The sequence below is a fragment of the Rattus rattus genome, chromosome 4 (genome assembly GCF_011064425.1).
Source record: "Rattus rattus isolate New Zealand chromosome 4, Rrattus_CSIRO_v1, whole genome shotgun sequence".
Lineage (NCBI taxonomy): Eukaryota > Metazoa > Chordata > Mammalia > Rodentia > Muridae > Rattus > Rattus rattus.
The window spans coordinates 16984259-16990258 of NC_046157.1; positions in this window are offsets into that span (position 1 = coordinate 16984259).

Consider the following 6000-nt stretch of genomic DNA (forward strand, 5'->3'; position numbering starts at 1 on the left):
TCCATCCTAAAGGCGTGGCTGGGGCTCCCTCTCCTCCCGGAAGCTTTCCCCCACCTCAGGAGCCTCTTCCTCTGCACACATTGTATATAATTCCCCCTGGCCTCAGGACAGAGCTCCTGCTGTTATTTGTCCTTTGGAAAGTATGTCTTGCTTTCCCAGTTACACTGTAAACTTTTGAGGGTAGCAACCATGTGCTACTCTATAACCCATATTGCCTAATGTGTTATTCTAAAAATCATTCTGCCCAATGTGCATAAAGAGGCTCGGTAAACATTTGCTCAAAGAAGAAAGGAAGAAAGGGAGAGAAATAGGCAATAAATAAATCTATCTTGTCTGTCACTCTCCAGTTATTGGTTTTTATATTTTGTTTGTTTGTTTGTTTGTTTATTTATTTGAGACAATGTCTCTCTTGTAACAGTCCTGGCTGTCCTGGCTCTCACTCTAGACCAGGCTGGCCTTGAAATCACAGAGCTCTGCCTGCCTCTGCCTCCCAAGTGTTGGGGTTAAAGGCATGTGCCAACGCACCCAGACAGTTATTGACGTCTGAGAGTTGTTTTAGGGTTGTGGTGGTTTAAATAAAAGTGACTCCCATGGATTCATGTGTTTGAAGACTTGTATTGGGCAGCAATTTTCTCTAGGATGGAAACATTCCATCTTATGGGGAACCTCCTTAAACCAGAAAATAACTTCAACCAGCTTCAGGAAGTCCCTGAATCTGTTCAGACTCACTAGGCTGCTCCTTCCCAGAGAAAGCAATAAGGACTCTTGGGGGTCACTCTCAGACAAGCTAAGCTGCATAGAAGATCTTAGGCTAGACCAGCAGCAGCCTTGGAGAAGTAGAAACCAGTCGAGCTGCCTGGAAGCTTGTCACAAGCTGAGTCACTTGAAAAGGACACTCTCCAAACTGCGTGCAGGCTGTGCACTGTTCCCAGCTTCTGTGAGCTGTCACCAGCTCTGGAGTGGTCTTTGGTGATGCAGCTGTCTTTGAATCATGTCTACTCCTGTGAACATCCCCTCACCCGTATTCCAGTAAGTGACCTGTGGTGGTTTATATGAGAAAGTGCCCCACCTCGTAGACTCATAAATTTGAATGCTAGTTATCAGGATGTGAAATGATCTGAGAAGGATTCAGAGTGGTGGCCCTATTGGAGTAGATGTGTCATTAGGGGTGGACTTTGAGGTTTCAAGAGCTGACACCAGGCCTGTCTCTGCCTGTCCATCCACCTGAGGATCAGGATGCTGTTGTCAGATGTTCTCCAGCACCATGCTTGACCATGCTCCCTGTCATGATGATATTGGATTACCCTCTGAATTCATAAGCAAGCCCCCAATTAAATGCTTCCCTTTCTAAGAGTTACCTTGGTCACAGGTCTTGTAGAACACTTGGTCTCCGGTTTATGGCTGTTTTTGCGGAGGACTGGGAGGTAAGGGTCTTGCTGAAGGAAGTATATTACTACAGGCGGCTCTGAGGTTCCAAAGGACTCAGGCTATTTTGAGTTAGCTCTCCTGCCTCCCACTCGTGTATCAAGATACGAAACCTCAGTTGTTTCTGCCACTATGGCTTTGCACGGCCATAGTGGACTCAAACCTCTAAAACCGTAAGCACAGTTAAACAGTCTTTCATAATGGCCTTGGTCATAGTCTTTTGTCGCAACATTAGAAAAATAACTAAAACAAGTATTTTTGTGCATGTTTTGTTTGTTTCTTTTCTTTTCTAACTTGAGACAGAGTCTTTCTACATAGCCCTGGCTATCCTGAAACTCACTATATAGACCAGGCTGGCCTCAAACTCAAAGAGATCCATCTTCCTCTGTCTCTTAAGTGCTGGGAATACAGGTGAGTGTCATCACACCTATTCTCTTTTATTCCTTTCTCTTTTTTAAAAAAAGGAAACCAATTATTTTTATTTTATGTGATTGGTGTTTTGCCTGCCTGGATGTTTGTGTAAGGGTGTCAGGTCCCCTGGAACTGGAACCACAGACAGTTGTGGGTCACCAGGCGAGTGCTGGGAACTGAACCTGGGTCCGCTGGAAGAGCAGTCAGTGCTCCCAACTACTGAGCCATCCTTCCAGCCCCTTTTCTATTTCTTAAACTAAGCTTCCTAATAGCTTGCCACTTTGCGGGCCATCTCAATCTCCCAGAGGGATCAAAAGGAACTTGCTTTGTTGGTGACAATTAAATGCTCTTCTGGACCAGTATCAGGAGATGCTCACAGTGGAGACTGAATGGTCACATACCTGAGTCAGAGCAGAATGTAGAACAGATCTGCTAGGAGAAAGGGGACCAACTTTCCCAGAGGGGACCATGGGAAGGAGGAGACAGTGAATGTGACCCAGCCAGGGAGTAGCAAGAACTAGGCCTAGAGGGTTACCTCAGGCCCAGAGACTGTCCATTGGCTTCACCTCTGGCGTTTTCCACCTGCCATGGTCTCTCATCCTTCTCACCGCAGACAGAGCGACTTTCTTATGCTGGCCTTTCAGTGTGGTGGCTGGCCTGGCCACGCAGTGAGCTGGTGCCTACTGTGTTTCTCTCAACCTTGGCACATGACAGGGAGGGGATTTCCTTTGAGGGTTTAACTAGGAATTGTCCTCTTGCCCCACGTCAACTGGTTGCTTCAGGACACTCTTCAGTAGTTTCATTTCCCTCATTTGGAATAAAGTTTTTAAGAACCAAAAATCCAAACCAGAGAGAGAGAAATGAGGCGGCCGCCCACACTGGCACCGCATGATGCCAACCCTGAGAGGGCGTGAGGTTAGTGTAAAGACCCGAAGCTCTGGGGAGTGTGAGGTTCGCAGGTTGCCATGGGGGCCTTCCCAGCATCCCACTCTTCTTGAGCCATCTGGAGGATGGGGTTGCTCTCAAATCCTGAGGTCATCTCCTCCGGTTCTGGTCTTCTCGGCCACTACCTGCAGTGACTTATCTCTATGGGCACACCACCTCTTCCTGTTTTGGAAACAGTGACAGTATCAACAAATACGCAAAGATCTCATGCAGTACAAAGACAATGAAATGGTCATGGATGTCTCCTGTCAACGGCGGAGATTGAAAGATGGCAGGGCAGGAAGGTGGATCCTCACAGCTGACCACCATAACAGAAGGAATTATGCATTTGAGCCTTGGTGGGCAGAGGGAGAAGGCATAACTATGGAAGATCTCAAGCAAGCTGTTCTGGGATATCTGAGCTGTGACTTATACAGGTCAGAGACGGACAGGATGGGGAGAACCTTAAATAAGGCCAAGGTCAAAAGAATCCACGATGGGAAAGAGGGCTTATCCATGGCTCTGTCCAATGCTGAAAGGGAGTCACTGAACTGTTGTGGTTCTCCACATCCCCAGGCGCCCTGAGCCCTGAAATGCTAGGGCTCTGACTTGGTCTTGTTTATATTTCCTTAGCCTAAGCATCTTGCAGGGGCTGTGCAAACGTTTCTTAACCAAACGAAGGTTGGCGTCATTTCCTCTACAACAGTGGGAGAGGTTGAGGACTTGAGAAGTCATTCATTGGTAACTCAAAAGTACGTTTCCCACGAGCAGTGGTGGCATTCATCTGTGAGGCCAGCCTGGTCTACAGAGTGAGTTCCAGGGCAGCCAAGGCTACACAGAGAGACCCTGTCTTTTAAAAAAAAACAAAAACAAAAAACAAACAAACAAACAAACAAAAAAAACCCAGAAAAACCACTTCTTTTTTAAAAGTTTTCTTTTGGGCTGGAGAGATGGCTCAGTGGTTAAGAGCACCAGCTGCTCTTCCAGAGGTCCTGAGTTCAAATCCCAGCAACCACATGGTGGCTCACAACCATCTGTAATGAGATCCGATTCTGGTGTGTCTGAAGACAGCTACAGTGTACTCATACATTAAATAAATAGATCTTAAAAAAAAATTTAAAAAAAAAAAGTTTTCTTTTTTTAGATTTGTTATACATAGGCACGAGTGTTTTCCCTGTATGTATATGTGTGCACCATTTGTGTGACTGGTGCCCATGAAGGTTAGAAGAGGTGTTGAATCCCCTGGATTTGGAATTACAGAAAGTTCTGAGGCACCATAGGGATGCTGAGAAAGAGCCTCTGTAAGAGCAACACGTGCTCCTAACCACTGAGCCACCTCTCCAGTCCCCGAGAAGGATTTTTTCATAACTAATGAATGAAAACCTCAGAATCCTTGCTGGAGGCTTCTCTCGTTTCATCCTGTTTCCATGCTTAGTCCCTCCACCAAAACACGAAGTCTTCCTCGCAGCCCGAATTCTGTCTGGGGCCAGTGAGATGGCTCAGGGAGTTAAGGTGCTTGCCTTCCAGCCTGAGGATCTGAGTTCAATCTCCAAGACTTACATCTTTAGGGTGTCCTCTGACCTCCAAAAGCGTGCCACGGTAAGCTTGTACCTATGTACCTATGCGTAATTATGTCCAAATAAGTCAATACATCTAAGATGGCAGCACATGTTTGTAATCTCAGCATCCCAGAAGCAGAAGCAGATGGGCCTCTGCGAGTTCAAGGCCAGTTGATTGATATAACAACTATTATAGCCAGTTCCACACCAGTCAAAGCTACGTAGTATGACACTGTCTCAAAAATATGAAGTTTAAAAAAACCATAAAACTAAGAGGCAGGAGAGATGGCTCAGTGGTTAAGAGCACTTGCTGCTCTTCCAAAGGACCTGGGTTCAACTCCCAGCAACCGCATGGCAGCTCACAAGTGTCTGAGTCCAGTTTCAGGGGATCTGACCCCTCCACAGTGCATAGATACACATGCAGGCAAAGCATCCCCACATATGAAATACAAAATTCAAAGAATTCTGCCTTGGGCTTTCACCTTCTTCTTAAGTATAGAATATTCTTAGGCCCTTTGTACCATATACCCACATCATTCATCTCTTAATTCCTTTTGGGTATCACTTATTCAAAGAGGGTTCCTCAGGCTTGAAGGCAAGCACCAGTAATTTAAATACTAACTCCCTATGAGGCAGTGGACCACATTAGAAAACCTGGTAAGGTCAAGTGGTGTCTCAGTCAGGGTTCCTATTCCTTCACAAACAATATGACCAAGAAGCAAGTTGGGGAGGAAAGGGTTCATTCAGCTTACACTTCCACATTGCTATTCATCACCAAAGGAAGTCAGGACTGGAACTCAAGCAGGTCAGGAGGCAGGAGCTGATGCAGAGGCCATGGAGGGATGTTTCTTACTGGCTTGCTTCCCCTGGCTTGCTCAGCTTGTTCTCTTATAGAACCCAAGGCTACCAGCCCAGGGATGGCACCATCCACAATGGGCTGAGTCCTCCCTCTTTGATCACTAGTTGAGAAAATTTCTTGCAGCTGTATCTCATGGGGGCATTTCCTCAACTGAGGCTCCTTTCTCTGTGATAACTCCAGCTTGTGTCAAGTTAATATACCAAAGCAGCCAGCACAAGTGGATTCAGACACCCCCACTCCCAGCCCCTGCACCCTCATGCCTGAGAACCATAGGTATTTGTTTCTTCTACTCCTGACCAGATTGCTGTCCTGGAACACGTGACCATGACACCCCACATAAAGAACATGACCAGTAGTCATGTAACACAGAACACAGAGTTCTCCATGCAAATGAGGTGTCTAGATGGGCTCTGAGGGTTTAGCCTATTAGCTTCCCTTCCCGAACATTCCTTCCTACAGAAGGTATTTAATCTCTGGTCTACTCTGAGGAAGTTGCATGCACCCATTTTCCACAATGAACAATGAAAAAAACAGTTTGGACAAACAAGGATTGTCTCTCCCATCAAGAACCACTGTGGATGATGTAGAGGAAGCCTTTTTTCTTTGTACAGAGCCACCCAGCCTAGGTCTCCCTCAGAAGGCCCCACAGTGCTCCCAGATATCCACCTCATCGCTCAGCCCCACCCCCACCCCATTCAGGACTCCTCGGACTTCCCAGCAATGTCTGGGTATTCAGGAGTTAGGGAACCCCAGCAATAGACTGTGTCATTTCTTACCAGAGCTTCGGACTGTGTTATTTCTCCCCATCTTAGGCTATGTTCT